The following is an 18,600-nucleotide window of genomic DNA, read 5'->3' as shown; positions in this document are numbered from 1 at the left end:
CCTGGGGTTGCCATTCATCCCCAGTGACCTCAGCTTCCCCACCTGGACAGGATGCCCAGTGAGTGGATAAGACCAGGGGCCTTTTCCTACAAGCATCCCAGGATCTCCACCATCTGAGGTCAGAGTGGCAAAACATACCAAGGGCTTGGGTTGTAGGGCTGTGGTCAGGGGACAAAACTGGTCAGGGGGCCTAGGAAATATGGCCAGGGTGATAGAAACAGGTCTGGGGTGTGTGGGGTGCATCTTTAGACAGAAGCCAGTGGCATAGGGCAAACGGGTGAGGAGGATGTGAACAGAGGGGCAAAAGGCCAGGGACAGACACTAAGCCCACAGGCCCCTGCCCCCTCCCCACTGGGGATGAGCCAGGTTATTCGACGGAAGATTATCAGCAGCTTTTCTATAGGAAAATGGGGGTCTGATAGCCCTCCCTAGGGCCAACTATGGCACTAGTCTCTGGTGGTGACTGCCTACAGTGGCTGGTTTCTGGTTCAAGGCTCAGCGTAACCAGGGTTGGGCCCAGTGTGTGTCCAGAGCCAGGACTCAGATTGATCCTCTAGGGAGAACCCTGCTGGGGTGGGTTTGGTACCCACCTTATCCATACTTCCTCTGAGCTTTCAGCGCTCATCTCCCCCAGGGGGCATGTTATTTACGTGTCCATAGCTGATGTCACCCACTCTGGGCTTTGATATGAGAAAACCCAAAACCCTGGCCAGGAGTCTGGTCATGGTTCCTCCAGAACTTGCCACTACTGGACACTGTATGGTATGATTATTCCGCCACTTTGTAGATTAGAAAAGTGGAACTCAAAGAGGTCAAGCAACATCCTGGGGTCAGCCAGCTAGTTAAGTGGTGGAGCCAGGATAGAACTCTTTGTTCTCCCCCCGCCACTTTCCCTCAGCATCCCTTCCTGGTCCAGAGAAGGGGCCGCAGCAGAGCTCTTCCTGCCCAGGCCTCCCATGGAATCATATTCTCTTTTCCATCTAGATTGGGGGTGTAAGTTCAGCCTTTCTCAGGCTGAAGCTCCCTGGATAAGTCAGTTGGGCCTGAGGATAAATGAGGGGACCCTTCTCCAAGGTCCAAGGCATGCAGGCAGGCTTGTCCTCACTGGGCCTGGGAATGGGTAGCATCTGTCTGCTGGGTCCCCTAGAGACCAAGAGTTTGACTTCAGTCTTTGTTGGAGGATAAAGGAGTGTGGCAATCCTAGTGGAGGCATTTGGGCATCATGGTCCTGGATTTGAGAGCTTTAGAAGGTCCTTCCCAGCACTCTGACATCACTCCTACAGGCATTTTCCTCCTGTCCTTCCAGGAAGTGATGCAGAGAGGGCCATCTCACCTCCTGTATGCCTGGATACTTCATGCTGCAGGCCAGGGAGTAGAAGACACTTGTACTAAGTAATAGTGTGTTAGTAAAGAAGAGGGACCAGAACCCCAGGACCCCACCTCCACTGTCAATATCCCTAGGCGTTTCTGCTTTCAGGCTCAAAGCCACTATGGCAATTGAACACTCATGAGCCCACAAAGGCATCAATTCTAATAGTGGACCTCCGAGCACCAGACCAGCTGTTTTCTTTTGGGCTTCCCTGACCTGTCTGCTAGGCTCAGACTTTTCTCAGTGATAAGAATCTGTCTATTTGTGAATCATTTGAAATATTTCATGGGGGGAAGTGGTCCATGACTTGAATGAGGTCCCAGGAGGGTATTTAAGAGAGTGTCAGCAGGTAGTCACACTGTCATGGGGGTAGCAGCTCCTCGCATGGCTTATCTGCACTCTCTGTGTAAACCACAGTAGGCTTGTGAGATGGACAGGATCAGCTCTTTTCCCAGCTGGGGAACCTGAAACTCAATAAATGAAGTAAAATGATGAGCCTAGAGTTTATCAGCCAATTCTCACCCACATCCGATCCAAAGTCAGTGGATTTCCACAAGTCCCCTCTGTGTGCCCAGACTGTGGCAAAGAAAGGAGAGAGGGAGATAGTTCCTTGCCCTCAGGTTGCTGCTGAGAGAATGAAATTTAAGTCAGAGAAGTAAAAGGGAGCAAGAACTAGTGACCTGGGTCCTAATACTGTTTGCACAGATCACAGCCATGCCAGGAGCCCAGGAGAGATCAATGCACCTGGAGCAGTGAGGGAAAGCTAGGTGAAGTTTGTATAGGATGAAGGAGTTTGGAAAAGCAGACATATCTAAGAGTGCCTGTGTGTGTGTGTGTGTGTGTGTGTGTGTGTGTGAGAGAGAGAGAGAGAGAGAGAGAGAGAGAGAGAGAGAGAGAGGTGGGGCTAACAGGTGGTGGCTGGGAAGGAAGGCAGTGGCTGGGAGCTGTCCAGGGTGCTGAACAAAACAGCACGCGTAGGACCTGTCTGAAGCTTTTCCTGAAGGCTCGGAGAGTCCTTTCTTTTGTGTGAGCCTCAGTTTGCTCCCCTAGACAATGGGAGTACTGATGTCTATGTCGTAACCTTGTTGAGAGGCTAAGGAAAGACCACAGAGGATTATGTTGAGTATGGAGCCTGTGTCTATTTGATACAGGCATTGGGAGGGGTTGCTTCTCTAGGGTGTTTCCACTCCCCTTCTGTGTCCCTCAGCCTTCAGGCCTGGGCATCTTACAGATGGGGCAGCTGGGGAGTAGAGTGGGAAAGACACATGTGCCAAGAAACACAGTGTGTCAATAGAGGAGGGGGGCCATAATCTCAGAGCCCTACTCCCCACTGCTGGTATTCTTAGATGGTGCCTCCCCCTGGTTCAAATCCTTATGGAAACCAAACACCCCTGGGAACTCAAAGGACTTATGCTCTACTAGTGGGAGTCTAGGCACCATGAGGCCTGTTCCCTTGGGCCTTCCTGACCACCCCCTCCCATCCCCTGCCACTAGCTTTAGTCCACTGGTGGTCTTGTTCTATCTTTGGGCTGAGTTTCATCTCTGTTTAACCACACGCTTTGCCCCCTAGCCCAGCCTCATAAAAAAGTCCTTCTCAAGCCCTTTTGGCAACATCAGGCCACCAGGGAGATGGATGTTTCAGGCAGGGTTGGGGTGAGGCAGATGGCTGCTGGAAGCCACCACGAGAGGTCTCCTTCACCATCCCCTGCCTCTTAGCTCCTCATCTTCTCAAACTGCCAGACCATCTGAGTCCTGGTTGTGGACAGCTTGAAGCCACTGGGAGGGGAACCAGGAAGACTTCACCCCCCAAAGGCCTCTCCTAGGCCTACTGATTGTGCTTGAGACACCCTCTGACTTCAGCCCTCTGAGCCTTTTAGCCTTTGGCATCTCCTTGTTCGTTAGAAATAGTCCTAGGTGTGAGCACCAGGTTGGCCATTCCCATATGTGACCTTGGGCAAGGGACATAATCTCCCAGAACCTGTTTCCTCATCAAGTGGGAACAATAATACCTACTGCCTAGCATCGTCGTGCAGTTTACCCACCCTGCCCCTTCAGAGCAGGGAACTTCTGGAAGCTGGCATGTAGGTGAGATTGGTCCTGTGGGAGATGGTTAGGCCGAAGTGGCGGGTATAGGCTGTACTCAGCACCAGTGTTTTAAACACTGGGAGGGCCAGACTGAACTGCCCATGGTCATTGTGTAACCTCTGAACTTGCTGCAGCTGACCTGGCTCTGGAAGTTTCCCTCCCCCACCCCCTCCCCCCAACCCAACTCACTTGGAGTTATGCTGACAACATGGGGCAACTCACAGACCTTGGCCACTAGTGACACCCATCTTGCCTACCGACCTCCCTCCAGCTGACTCAAGGCTCAGACCTCAGACAACCCTCCACCAGCTGGTCCAGCCAAAGGGAGGCTAGGAGGGGGTGGGCTTGGCCTCAGCTCCACCTCAATCTCACTGGGCACAAAGTGTTCACACAGAGCCTAGCACCAAATAAGCGCCCCAGATACTTAGTAGTAGTAGTTACAGTAGTAGTAGTAAGAAGAGGGGGAGGAGTATAGAGTCCTACTTCACAGAAAAGCCAGGTGAGACCCAGAGCAGTTGAAAAGCCACCTCCTCTGGGAAGCCTTCCAGGTTCTGCCCGTCCTCCCAGAAGTGGGTCTTCCTCCCTTCTGACTTGTCTCAGTTTCTCTCCAGTGCTCTTGTTGGTTGGGTGGGGCCTGGCGCACAGTGGGGTAGCTTCTGAGGTGGGCAGGGTGAGTTGGAGGAGCAGCTCACAAGGCTTGGGGGCCCTGAGGAGGCCTGGGGCCCGCGAGGCCCATTTGCCCTGGGGCCCTCCACCTGGGTGGACCCCATCCCCGCCGCCCTCACTCCCTTGTGTGCTGAATTATTAAGGAGTGCTAATGCTGCCCCAGTGACCTCAGCCTCTGCTGCACCCCCACGTCTGCTCCCCAGGGCATCCCCACGTCCCCCCGTGCTGTCCTGCTTTCTCTCAGCCCCTTCCCCATGGCGTCCAGTAGGCAGAATTCTGACCTCCTTCCACCGCTACCAGCCGGCTAGCTGTAAAGTGCAATGAGAGTGAACTGAGCAAAAGCGTGCGAGGCACTGTGGGTGCTCTGAGGACTAGAAGAGGCTCCACTGCAGGAGGGCCAGTCATCGGTGAGCACCTACTGTGTGTGCATCCGGGCACTGGGCAGTGCTCTCCTGGCCTGGCTGGCCACTGAGAGTGAGGTCCGCCTCAGTCTACCCGTGAGGAGAGGAGGGCCCAGGGCAGTGGGGAGCCTGCTGGCAACAGCTCAGAGCGGATGGGCTGGCTCGAGGAACGGAGGGGGAAGAGCCATTCCTCAGCTGGCTCGGGGCTCCCTTCAATGGCAGGGAGAATCCGGAGGCATGTAGCCTGCTCTGGGCTTTTCCCATGCCTGGGCCCTTGGGAGCCCACACCCCAGGGAGGTTCTCAGTCCCCTAGGAGCACAGAGCAGCCTGAGGCTACTGGGTGGGGCACCCACTAGGGCGGTCATGGGGCCTGCTTCTCCCTGCTGGGATTCCCTGCCCTCTGCCCTTCCCCTAGAGCTCAGACATCTAGGGGACCCAGCCAGGATCCAGGTCCTCCTGATGGGCCCACTCTGACCCCTGACCCCCACCCTCTGGCCCTGCCTGCATGCTGCTTCCTCTCCTCGGGTGGGGCTGATGGCCTGGTCGTTCCTCGCCTGTGCCTCTGCCTCCCTGTCCCCAGCCTTTACCCACAGAGATCAGCACCCTCCACCGTGAACTTCCCTTCTTCCCCTCACACTTTCTGGCTTCCCACCCCTGCCTTGAAGGAAGAGGTGCTTTCACTCCAGACTGAGGCCCCTCCCTGCTCCCGCCCATGATCCCCCCTCACCCACCATTGGGCATCCCCTTTCTGCAGCTCCTGTCTGGCGTCTGGCCCGCTTCCTTCCCCATCTCCAGAGGCTCTCTGGGTCTCCCAGCCCATGGGCATCCCCGACCACTCCTGCAGCCTCTGGGGCTATAGCAGAGGCCCTGTGGCCCCTCTTGCTAATGGAGACTGACAGCAGCCTGGACTTCAGCCTGCTCCATGGGGCCATGGAACTTCCTGGGCAGCATTTCTGGGCCTCAGTTTCCCCTCTGTTGAGTGAGGCAGAACAATGCCTGGAACAAAGGCATTCCGCAAATTCTTGTTGAATGAACGAACTAAGGAACTACTAACAGTGATCTCTGAACTGTCCCCTTGGGCTTCCCAGGTGGTGCTAGCGATAAAGAACCCGCCTGCCAAAGCAGGAGATGTAAGAGACGTGGGTTCAATCCCTGGGTCGGGAAGATCCCCTGGAGGAGAGCATGGCAACCCACTCCAGTATACTTGCCTGGAGAATCCCATGGACAGAGGAGCCTGGTGGGCTACAGTCCATGGGGTCACAAAGAGTTAGATGCAACTTAGCATGCACGCACAATCTGTCCCCTCACCTGAAGGCTGTGCAGATCAAAGTAACTAGTGGGTTTAAAGGACTTTACAAAGTTGGATGCTGGGAAAAACTGAAGGTGGGAGGAGAAGGGGTTGACAGAGGATGAGGTGGTTGGATGGTATCACCGACTTAGTGGACATGAGTTGGTGAAACTCATGGGCAGAAACTCATGTTTCACCAACTCATAAACTTTGGGAGTTGGTGATGGACAGGGAGGCCTGGCGTTCTGCAGCCCACGGGGTCACAAAGAGTTGGACACAACTGAGTGACTGAACTGAACTGAACTGACAAGGTTGGACAGTGTTGTTTGGACATGAGCACCCATGATGTTCAGTGGGATGTCGCTGCTCCATACCCAGCTACTCATTTGACCCTCTCCTCTCCCCGTACAGGTCAGCCATGCTCCTCTTGACACCTAAGGCCCTTCCTGGCCTGAGCACCTCCAGGGCCTCAGTACTGTGCCAGGAACCCAGTACTAAGTCCCACCGCTATGCTTCTCTGACCTGGCCCAGCCCTGCCTTGTGCCCTGGCGAGCCTGCAGATGGTCTGGCTGCCACTGCAGACTCATGTTCTGGAATTTCTGGCTTCCTGGCTCAGCTTCTCTGGTACTGAATGTGTTTCCACGAGTGATGCCCTTCCATGGACCTAGTCCATGCCTGATCCTGGTTTCCTCCAGCCCTAGTTTGCACATCTGAGCAGAGTCCTGAGTGCCAGTCATGCGGGTGAGAGGGCTTGGGGAGGATGGGAAGGCAGAAATACTGTCCGGTTCAGAGGGAACCCCTGAAGGTGAAGGGCCATGTGTGTGCCACCACTGGAAGCTGGCAGAGCCCAGAACCCCAGGAGGTGGGGTTCTGGCTGTAGGAGATTCCCAAGGGTGAGGGTCAGGGAGGGTTTCCTGGTGGAGGGAGTGGTGCCCCAGGGGGCCAGTGAGGATGAGAAGGAGGAGATGAAGAGGTCCTCACAGTGGGCAGAATGGGATGGAGGCAGTGATGCCCTGCAGGGGCCAGTGAGGATGAGGCGGGGGGGGAGGAAGAGGAGGTCCTCACCAGTGGGCAGAACGGCGTGAGCAGAATTGTCCTGGGTGCCCATTTTGTGCCGGGCTGGGGGCCAGCTTCATCCTCCCCACAGCACAGCCTTCGGGTGAGTATTATTAGCTCCATCTAGCAGACAGGGAAACAGAGGTTCAGAGGGGCTCAGGGACTCACCCAGGGTCACCCAGTGTCAGGAGCATTGTCTGGCCTCGACCCCACGTCTAGCATCTTTTCATACTCCTTAGTGGAGGGAGAGTCTGGGGAGGAGGGGGCGGGTGCTGGCACCCGCCACAAGCTTCGCATAGCTGGTGACTGTGACTTTCCCGGGAGGGGGTGTGGGATGGGGGGCGGCTTTCCTAGCTGGGCCTGTTCTTTCCTCCCGCCACCGCCGTGGGCTAGCCCTCACGATGAGAGGTTCCCACCGCGCCCCCTCCCTGGAGAGGCCAGCAGTTTGCCTTTTCAGAGGATAATTCCCTATTATCCAGAGATATTTAGCCTAATAGAAGCCGACAGATCATTCAGGGCAGTAATGTACTCCAGCTTCCAGCGTTTAGTTTCCTCGGCCTGAACTCCCAGATTAAAGGCTCCTTGCCCGCGACTGCCCCACAACGATGCCTGTGACCTTGACTGCAGTGATGCGGTAGGTTTCTCCCACCCTCCTTCTCTCTCCCTCCTTTGCTGGCTTCCTGCTCCCTCCCTTTCTCTCTTAAGGAAAAAAAAAAAAAAAAACAGGAGGGGTAATTTTCTTCTTAAATATTCAGTTGAGAGGCTGTTGCTAAACCCTGCATGCTCTGGGGACAGACCAATTGTGCTCAGCTGCCAGCGGGACTCGGGAACACCTGGCTAGCCCAGAATGCTCCTCCAGACGCGTGGGGCCGGCAGGAATGCTGTACCTACTGGGAGGTCGGGGCAGTTGGACCCTCCAGGCTGGCATGGGCAGACAGAAGCTGGGCTGAGGGCCTTGCCAGGGACAGACTGGCCCCTTTCTTTCTCTGCCCACCTCCTTGACCCAGGGATCTGACCTGACACCCTCACTGATGGGGTGCTCCCAGGACGGGAGATTTCTTCTGCTCCTCTGACCTGGGCATCCTGTGGAGGACCTAGGGAAGACCAGTAGCTCAATTGGAGCAGCAGATGGCTGCAGAGGTGGCACTTGGGGGCCTTTCATTGATCAAGATGGAGACTTCTGTAGTCGCCTCCTTCTGGCCCCTGCAGGTCCTCTTGTCAGTTCGTCTGTCCCTGCTGATCTCTGTGTTGTGTTTGTCTTGTCTTCTCTCTCGTCTTCTCTCTCTGCCACCACTGCCCCCCTTTCATCTGCTCACCAGGCTGCCTGTTTGAGCTTCCTTGCACTTCTGTGGAGGCAGCAGGGAGCCTGGGAAAGCACAGGGTATTTAGAACCAGCCAGTCTTGGATTCAAATCCTGGCTCTAGAACTTACAGGCTGTTTCTGTTCAATTTAGTATTTTGAATTTGAGCAGATTCTTAATCTCTCTGAGCCTTCATTCCATCACCTGTAAAGTGAGATGCTGCTCCTTGGCTCACAAGAGTACCCTGGGGTTCAATGTATGATGTGGCATGGGGTGGTACTGAGGGTGGCAGCTTTCCTGCCTCGGTGGTCCCAGTCTCCCCTCTCCCTGACACTGTCACGTCTCCTGCCCAGACGCCCTCTCTCTGACCCTCTGGCTTGGAAAAGGGACGGTATTCTGGAGGGATACCTGGTAAGGTGGACTCTGGTTCTCCCGTCTCAAGCTGCCTGTGTAGGTGTGAGGTGAAGAACAAGGCTGAGCAGGAGGGACACTTCCCCTTGAGTTCATTCCTGGGCAAAGCCTAGTGTCTGGTCCTCTATCTGGTCTGAAGGAACCAACCTAAAGGGCTGTGGCAGGACCATAGGGGAGTGAGAGGAAAGGAGCGGGGAGCAGGACACGTGTAACCTGGGAGGAGACACCTTCTGGGCTGGGACTCCCTTCCAAGGTCTTTTGTGGGGGTGCACAAAGAGAGCCTCTAACCTTCAGGGATGGGGAGTCTTGGCAAATGGACAGGAGCCCTGGTTGGAGGGGAGATTCCTTCTTCCTCCTCTGCGGCAGGAGTGGTGAGATAACCACTGGAATTCAGGAGGGAAAGGCCCCTCAGTCTAGGGCTGACATGCTGTTGGACATCAGGCTGGTCACATTCCCTCTCTGGGCCTCAGTTTCCACATCTGCTAAGTGGGGTTAATCATCCTTTGTGCCTCTGGGATGGGCAGAAGATGGAGTTAGAGAATAGATGGGAATGTTTGGTGATCTATAATGTAGTAATAATAATAATAATAATAACTATTATTCTGGGCATTATCTTGCCTTCCCTTCGCTCTCTGTAACACCCTCTTTGATCCGCATAATCTAGTCCTGATTCACATGTGAGTAGAATTAAAGAACCCCATGGCTGAAAGCAACCCCCGCATTTAGTGCAAATGCCTACCCAGCATATATGTTCTCCAGACCTCTGCTTGCATGCCCCCAGGGACAGAGAGGTCACTACTCTTTGTGCTGAAGAGAGATCTCTCTTCCTGGAATCTTTCCTCACTGGGCCTAGCACTGCTGTTTGGGCCCATAAATGCCAGCGCCAGGGACCTGAAGTCCTGACCAGGCCCTTGAGGCTTCCCCAGGGAACATGGGTTTCAGGCCCACCTCTTCCTGTCAAGCCCCTGTGAACAGACCTAACTTTATCCAAGATCATCTAGACAGGTACATTCATGATGGAGCATGGCTGCACCATCTCCAGAGTTGGAGTGATTGGCTTACCCAGCCCCAACGAGTCCTGGCCACCAGGATCCACAGAGGCCACAACTCCCTGGCCATTCTTGGAGCTACTCACAGAACTCAGCCAGGGCATAGCAACCCTCTCTTGTCCACTTTGGCCCCTTCCTGGCTAAGTGGAGGGCTTTGAACAGGGGATCCTGACTACTTAATTGACCCTTCCAGGCTACCCTTTGAAGCTCCATCCTAGTCTCTGAAGTTGAAAGTCGCTCAGTCGTGTCTGACTCTTTGTGAGTTGGACTGTAGTCCACCAGGCTCCTCTGTCCATGGGATTCTCCAGACAAGAATTCTGGAGCGGGCTGCCATGCCCTGCTCCAGAGGATCTTCCTGACCCTGAGCTCAAACCCGGGTCTCCGGCCTTGCAGGCAGATTCTTTACCAACTGAGCCACTGGGGGAGCCCACATCCTAGTCTCTAGTCTCTGGCAAAAAAGGTTGTTCCAGGAACAGCCCTGCTGATGCCACTGAGATTCCATCCCAGGGGCCAGTCCGCCTCACTACCCCACATTGTTGGACCTGGTTATACAGCTAACCACCGAGAAGCCCAGCCCATAGTCTTCTGTCTCATCGACAAGGATGTATGAGGGCCTCACTTGTGGCTGGCTGGGGTGCGTGTCACCCTTTTGAGCAGCCAAGAGAGGACATGCAGTTATCCCACAAGACTCTTTGGTCATGAGATTCTGACACTTCCCATTGTCTTTCCTGGCATTCTCGGCAGCACTTCCAGAATCTTGATTGGAATAGATGTAAGTTTACCTGTCTAAGCTTAAACTGATTTCTTTAGCCCTTTTTTAAACAAAAAGGGAAAGGTGCTAATATTTATAAATGTCAGTTCTTGACATATATCACTTCACTGAGTCTTCATCGCAACTTTGAGTGGGAGGATTGTGGGATCTGAGGCTTGAGAAGCAAAGGAACTTACTCAGAGTCCCATAGAGAGCCGAGGGTGAAGCCGAGACTTAAACCCAGGATGGTCTTGCCTTCAAACTCATGCTTTTCCCAGATGCTGCGCCCTGCCTCCCCAGTCCCATGCCCCATGCTAGAACGTCTCAGGTTCAGCCAGCATGTTCTTTAAAACTTGCTCTGGACTAGCCCCCTCTACCCCTTCCCCCGTCCTGCGCTGTCCTGTCTTTTTGGATAATCTTGTCTCCTGCCAGCCTGAGGGTGGGACCCAATCTCTTTCCCCACCCTGTGTGCCACATGCAGGACCAGAAAACACAGCAGGGGCTTGGAAAGAAAGCTGCACCCTGGGGTGTGTGAGACTCGGGGTGTGTGGGGTGGCGGTCTTCATGGTGGCTCATCTGCTGTTATTTTTTAACGGTTATTTAAAATTTTTTCGTGGGGGGTCTGGTGGTAAAAGCAGTTTGTGTCCGTGCTAGAAGATCTAGGAGTCATCCTTGATTCCTTTTTCTTACCCCCACCTCCTCACATCCAGCTCATCAACCAACTGCTGATGAGCTGTGTTTGCAGCAGCATATATCCTCAATCTGTCTAGTCCCTCCCTCACCCTGGCTCAAGGCACATCTCCCTGTCTTGGGCAACTGCCAGAGCCAGCCCACGGGTCCCCTGCTCCTGGGCCTGCTCCCCTTCAATCCAGCCTGTAGTCGGCAGCCCGGAGGAAATTTTCACAACTAGTAAGACGTCCCAGCACGTCCCAGGTGAGTCTTCACTGCACTAGGGATGAAGGCCGAAGCTTTACCTTGGCCTTCAGGGCCCGGCCTCCCTCTGTGGCCTCCTTTCCATAGATGCCCCACCTCTGCCCATCTCATTCTAGGAGCCAAACGGCTTGTTGCTCCTCAGAAACACCAGTCTCCTTCCCCACTCTGTTCGTTGTCCTGTTCCTGCTGCTCTAGGTTGACTGAGTTCTTATTGTCCAGGTGTAAATTCAGATGTGGCCTCTGCAGAAAGGCCTCTTCGGATCCTCCCACTCGAGGGACCCTTGAGCCCCATCCCAGGTGCTCTCTCCCACGTGCCCAGGCTTATCTTCATCGCACTTGTCACTCTTTGGAATTATCTTGTTTCTTTATTTGCTTATCATCTGTACCCCCATCCCTGTGAGGGGCACCCCAATTAATCTCCAGCACCTATAATATAGTTGGTACATAGTAAGTGCTCGTAAGTATCCGGTGACAGAATGAAAAATAACAGAAAAATGTACAGGAGAAATAGAGACGCAACTGTGGATATGGTAGCAGTTAGTAACATAATCATCATTGTGTGTGGTATGTGTATAAGCTGAGTATCAGCAGATATTTTAATTATATGCACACATGGGAGACACACAGGGCTTCCCAGGTGGTGCTAGGGGTAAAGAACCCACCTGCCAATGCAGGAGACTTAAGAGAAAAGGGTTCAGTCCCTGGGTGGGGAAAATGCCCTGGAGGAGAGCATGGCAACCCACTCCAGTGTTCTTGCCTGGAGAATCCATGGACAGAGGAGGCTGGCGGGCTACAGTCCATGCGGTCACAAAGAGTAGGACATGACTGAAGTGACTTAGCAAACACGGGAGACACGTGTACGTGTGGGTTGTATGCACGCATAGGCACGTGGACACACACGTTCCCCTGTTCAGTAGCAGTGTGACCTCTGATGAGGTCTTTTACCTTTTGGGTGTCCTCGGTTGTTCCACTTGTGGAATGGGGCTGCCTGGGGCTGGAGGCAGAGGCCTGGATGACTTGGCCTTTCGAGGTCAGCCCTGGCCAGCGACAGTAGTGCCGCAGGCAGCTCGGGCTCTGAAGTCTGTCTGCTGGCCTGCTGTGTTGTGCCGAGGGCTCTGGGAGGTGTTTATTGAAGTCCACCTGCACACAGGGCCGCTCCTTGCTGCCCTCTGAGGTGAGGATCTCACCCAGGCAGGAGGGAAGAGTCCGGGGTCAGGAAATTGGCAGGAAAGCCTGGAGACATGAGCTTGGCTGCCAGGGGCTGGATTGCATTCACAGTCTCTTGGATGTATCAGTAGCTTTAATTTTGAGTAGGTTTTCATTTTTGTGTTTGTGCTTGTAAATAATTTTTGGTACAATATTTTATTTCTGGAACTTTTTTCTTTCAATTGCTACAAGAAAGAATTTCCATGCAATTAGAAAGGGAGGCCACACATGCACACACACACACGTGCTTGCACACATACACCTGTGCTTGCACACATACACCTGAGCTTGCACACATACACCTGTGTTTCTACTGCTCCAAGTCAACAGCTCTTCCCTCCCTGTCACCTTGCCCTTCTCCTGTGAAGACAACACTGAAACCTTGTAGAACATGTGGGAAGTAGAAGTGACCCTTGACCTCTGTGCCCTAGTTTCCTGATCAAAAAAAAAAAAAAAAAAAGAGTATCAATTGCTCCCTCTTATAGCTACTGTAGAGATCACATGAGCCCATGTTTGTAAGGCACTTAGAATGTATCTGTTAAATAGATGAGTTAATAAATAAAAAGGAGAGGACAGAAGTTAACGTCCCCATCACGGCACAAAGAAACAGCTGTGGAAGTCTGTCCTTAGAGTCAGAAATCAAGAGTTCAAGCCCTATTCAAGCCCTCCCTCCCCCTGTCACCAGGGCTGTGGGTGGCTTATTGAAGCCTCAGCTCCTCCATCTCTAGAATGGGTATGAACTCTGGATGTCGTCATGCTGCAGTGCAGGCTGGGATAACAGATATAAGTGGGCTCGGTGAGCACAGAGCCCTGTACACCATGGCAACCCTGCCCCACCCTCATCCACTTTCTGTTTTCTTGTTCAGTATTGTTAGGTAAGCATTGCTCTGTGCTGCTACTAGTCTGTGTTTACCATTTTTAATGGTTGTATAATATTCCATCAAGCACCGGTGTCATGATGCACTTCGTCATCTCTATTGTGGGATGTTTAGGCAGCTCCCAGCATTTTGCTGTTATTAATAACCCTGCAGTGAACAGCTCTGTGCCCAGAGCACTTCCTCTCTGATGAATGATCTCCCCAGCTATATTCTTTGGGGCTGCTTGACTAGGGGCCTGAGGGATGGGCCAGCAGCAGTCGCTGGGAGAGATGATCCCTTCAAAGGTGGCCTGATTCCCTGTCCTGGGAGCAGCAGCATGGTTTGTGGGATTGCAAGACTCTGTGTGACTGGGCTGATCAGGATGGGAGAACATGAGCCCAACATGGCAAGGGCAGTGGGTGCTATCGAGAGTTGGGGCTAGGAGTCCTAAGAGTTAGGTTCTAGATTTTGCCTTTGCCACTCTCTATGTGACCTTGGACAAATCCTGTCTCCCCTCTGGACCTCAGTTTTCTCTGGGTACTGTGACCAGCGGGGCTTCCTCAGGGGCTCAGAGGGAAAGACTCTGCCTGCAATGCAGGAGCCGCAGGAGACGCGGGTTCTACCCCTGGGTTGGAAATGGCAACCCGCTTCTGTATTCTTACCTGGACAATTCCATGGACAGAAGAGCTGGGCGGGCTATAGTCCATGGGGTCACAAAGAGCCCAACACCACTGAGCACGCATAGCACTGGGGCCAGGGGCTAGGCAAGTGTTGGTCCAGAGATGTACTATCGAATATGGTAGCAGCTAGCCACATGTAACTATTTAGATTTAAATATAAATGAATAAAAGAAAAGAAAAAATCAGATTCTTAGTGTCAGTATCCACATTTCAACATCCACATTTGGCTAGCAGCTATCATATCAGGCAGCACAGGTATCGAACACACCCAGCATTGCAGAAAGCTCAATTCCACTGCACTGGTCTAGAGATGTTTCTGGAGACCCAGTCGGCTGAATGTTCTGTGACGCAGGATCTCGGTTGTTGTGCCTTTTTTATGGAGCCAAGAAGCAAGCCAGTATCCCTGAGATCAGAGGACTCATGAAGGGATAAAGAGGATTAGTGACTTTCCAACAGGCAGGACCTCAGGCAGTGTCCTGAGTCTGAAATATCTCTACCCTTTGTCCCTCCCCAAAGGTGCCACTTGGCCTCAGAGAAGCTGGGGAGGATTGTGTTTATCACCCCCTTGAGGGATGGCCCCCCCAAGCTGGGTCAGTGCCCAAAGGAGGCCGGTGTGAAGGCAAGGTAGATGGTTTCTGTTTCTTCCGAAGGGAAGGCACTCAGAGGCGCTACGTTGCTCTCTGCGCATGCCCGGAACACCACCATTCATTCCCTTGGGTTGAGCGTTCTCCTCCCTAGGATTCTTTTAGCAGCCCAGTGTGCCATGTCGCTTCAACCTGACTCCTCAATCAGACTCACAATGTCTGACTCTTTGTGACCCTATGGACTGTAGCCCACCAGGCTCCTCTGTCCATGGGATACTCCAGGCAAGAATGCTGGAGTGGATTGCCATGCTGTCTTCCCGACCCAGGGATTGAACCCTTGTCTCCTATGTCTCCTGCATTGACCGGTGGGTTCTTTACCACCTGTGCTACCTGGGAAGCCCATAGAATGCTGGCGTGATTTGCCATTCCCTTCTCCAGGGGATCTTCCCGACCCAGGGACTGAACCTGGCTCTCCTGCATTGCAGGCAGATTACTATTTGAGCCACCAGGGAAGCCACTTAGAAGTCCAGACCAGCGGTCAAAGAAGACAGCTGCCTCACTCGCCTTTGTCCTGCTCTGGCTGCCTCAGGCCCCGGGCCTGGTTCTGGGCACTCACTGGAAGAGGAGCTGTGAGAAATGAGTCCAGTCTTGAGGGGGATGCTCCCCTGCCCTCCACCTGCCACCAGGCACATACACTCTGGTGATAGCACATGGATTCCAGCCATGTCTGCACACCCCTCCCCCATCCTCCCTTCTCTTCAGAGGGAAGGGCTCCTGCAGATGCTCTTCCGCAGCCTGGAGGTACTCTGGGTGAGGGCGCAGTAAAGGGGCAAGTGGCCACATACAAGAGGTGAGGAAGTGAGGACAGACTTGGCTGACTCTGGCCTCACCTCGGTAAAGGTGTGACCGCTGTCTGCCTGATGCCCTGTGCCCCTATGTCCCCCATGTGAACCATACTGCTCATTCTTGCTTTTCCTCTTTTCTAGGGACTCCACAGCCATGTTCTGGTTGCATTGAGCCTGCCTCCTACCAGCATTTCGGGGCTCTGTCCCTGCCCAGCTCCTGGACCCACCCCCCAGCCTATTCCTCTCCCCAGCCTGCACCAAAGTGACTCCTCAAGCTTCAGGACTCAGCGGGGCACAGTGGCAGTCACGGTAGGTGGCATACCCACCCTGCCCATTCCGTGGCTCCTGGGAATGCCTGAGCCTTCTCCATCTCTGGAACTGTAAGGATACCTTTCCGAACACTGTGTCTATGGGGATCCCTTTGGTTGCAAGTGACAAAAATCTTATTCCAATAAAATGAGATTATCAACTCATGTAACTGAAGTGTCTGGGGGTAAGCTGGGCTTCAGGCAGGGCCTGATCCGGCCGCTTCAACAATGTGACCAGGAGCTGTTTTCTGTCTGTAATTCTCTGCTTCTCTTTCTTTTGGTGATGGCTCCACTCCTAGTAGCTTTTCACATGATGTAATCATAAGATGTGCCAGCAGTTTCTGGGGCTACTGGCTACCAGGTTGAAATCTGGAGTCTCGGCTAGAGACAAAACCTGCTTTTCTGATAGAACAAACAAAAGTCCTAGAGTTGGGACTTGGGATTTATAGTCTCAGGTGACTATAAATCTCTTGGGCCCTATTGGCAAGGTTAAGATAATCCTGATCCTTTAACTTCGTACACAGGAAATGAGGGTGGGCTAGGGTAAGGGTCTGTCCTTCCCCAACCATGTGACCAGGAATGAGAGAGAAGCTTCCTTTGAGCTTCTCAAAGGAAACTCAGAGTCCTGCTGGCAGGAAGGAGATGCCTCCGACTGGGGAAGGCAAATAATAAATGATTACTAAAGATGGAGTCTGCCCCATCCTCTTTTTCAAGGCCTAGTTTAGATCCCTCCTGCTCTAGGAAACCTTTGCTGACTGCTTCCGCCAATGGTCATTTCCTTTAGTTCATGCTCAAGCTCCGCCCTTTTTATAGATGGAAAGACCACGGTTTGGTGTGCATTTCCTTATGAATACTCTGTTGGTTACGACCTTAGTGCCGAAATGTGTTGCTCTCTTTGTCTTGGCTGCTAGGAAGCTCGTAGCTGGTTTGCGGCTTCCTTCTGATAAGTGCTCGGGATGCTGTGGCATGTAGCAGCTCAGCAGCCTTGGCTTTGGCTTCCTCTTCTTCTCTCGCACATCTTTCCCTTGTTCTGATTTCTCCTGTTATTTTTCAGCTTGTGCTGTTCTTAGCAACCTCAAACTCTTTTAGAAGGAGGTGGGGTATAAATAACCAAGAGTGGCTGTAAATGAAGCATTCAGCGCTGACTGTATCCAAATTCTAGGCCTTTTCCTTTCTAGAGTCAGTTGGGAGGAGGGTCTCCCCACGCCCAGGACCAAGCCTGTCCTCAGGGAGATACCAAAGCCTGACCACAGTAGCCCCAGTACACTGCCCACCTTGCCCTCTGTGGGTTGAGAATGGCATTGTTCTGCTTCCCATCCCCTTCCCTCCCAACTCCCCCATCTTATCAGAAGCTAATGAAAGAGGCTGGGAAACCCAATCCTCTGGTAATTAAATTTACTTAACGGGTATTCAAGTGGAGTAATGAGAAGTTTAATGCAGTGATTAGATTTTTCTTTAATTAATTAAAATGAGAACCATGTGTCTTTCCAGCAAACCAACTTGACCCTCTGCTTAGGAGTAGCAGGCAGAGGGAGTGGAGGGTTTGGCTGGGTGGGTGGGAGTGCTGAGGGGTGCGGGCAGCCTCCTGCCAAACTCTGACACCCACTCAGGCCAGTCCCTGATTCAGCTCCCATTTCTGAGCCCTGTGAGTGCCAGGCCTGGGTTAGACCTGAGTCACCTAGGGCCGAGGGATCTGGCAGTCCCCACGCCCAGCTAAAAACTGATTCATGATGGAGGTTTCAGAGGAGGGTCAACAAGACTGACTTCAAGCAAGGAACACAAAGGATTTCAGGCACTGTGATAGGAGGAACTCTTTGGATGGCACATCTCGTTGCCATGTACCAGCCAACACCTTTGCCTGCATGTTCAGCCAGACCTGGATTTACCTCCACTGGCACTGGATCATCTAGGCTAATAGAGTGGGGACAGCGGGGTGGCTAATAGAAAAACCTGAGCTAACCCAAAACTACTTCTCCTTGGCTTGGGAATGCATTCAGGCCAGAAGGCTGACTGTCCTTGCTGTGTTTCTGAAGGCCAGTTAGGGATGCAAGGAAGCACTTCCCACCTTGAGCCCCTTCTGCGGGAGTCAGGTGGTGGCTGGGCATAGTGAGTATGAGTTGCCTCCACTCCATGGCTGCCTGGAGTAGAGCATAGGTCAGGCCTTGCCTGGGTAGAGCGTGGGCAGGGTGGGGACTCAAGACAGGCTCCAGAACTCCAGGGACAGAAGTTGTTTTCAAAGCAGGGAGTAAGGCTGGGAGAAGTCCTGAGCCCTTCATGGTAGAGGGCAGAAGACTTCTTTCACTGCACCCTGACCCCAGCCCCTCACTGAGCCCTGATCCTAGAAGACTGAACTTTGACCCCACTGAGCCCTGATCCCGGACAGACTGAATCATGGTCCCACACTGAGCTCTGCCCCCAGCCCCACGTGGAACCCAGCACTGTCATGAATATTCAACAGAGTAACAGGTGCTGGGGTGGGAGGGGTGAATGGTCCTGCTTGTTCATCCCCACTGCGAGCTCTGCTGCCTGTGGGCAGGACTCTCGTGCCAGACCCCACACTCTGCAACGGCCAAGATGAATCAGATGTAGTTCCTGCCCACAGGGCTGGTGGGGGAAGCGACAAGCAAACAGTGACAGCTGAGTGATCAGAGTCGAGGTGGGCCTCACTTAGAGAGTTCTTCTGGCAGCAGGTATGCAGGGGCAGTGCTGTAGGTGGGCCAGTGGGGAGGCTAAGACGGGGTCCCTGTGAGCAATGAGGAGGATGGCACCCATGGGGGTCTTGGGGGTGCCTGAGGGTGAGTGATTCTCCCC

The 18,600-nt window shown here is 53.3% G+C and overlaps 1 protein-coding gene across 2 annotated transcripts in view; it reads left to right on the top strand.

Moving 5' to 3' along the window:
- LINGO1 (leucine rich repeat and Ig domain containing 1) overlaps positions 1–18,600 on the top strand; it is a 214,037-nt gene that overhangs the window by 116,831 nt on the left and 78,606 nt on the right. For both annotated transcript variants that reach the window (XM_069558876.1, XM_069558874.1), the window contains exon 4: positions 15,623–15,790. The gene's annotated coding sequence lies outside the window, so the exon portion shown is untranslated. The remainder of the gene's footprint in view (positions 1–15,622; positions 15,791–18,600) is intronic.

The sequence above is a fragment of the Ovis canadensis genome, chromosome 18 (assembly GCF_042477335.2).
Source record: "Ovis canadensis isolate MfBH-ARS-UI-01 breed Bighorn chromosome 18, ARS-UI_OviCan_v2, whole genome shotgun sequence".
In the NCBI taxonomy this organism is placed as follows: Eukaryota; Metazoa; Chordata; class Mammalia; order Artiodactyla; family Bovidae; genus Ovis; species Ovis canadensis.
This window is presented reverse-complemented; position numbering and strand designations above follow the sequence as displayed.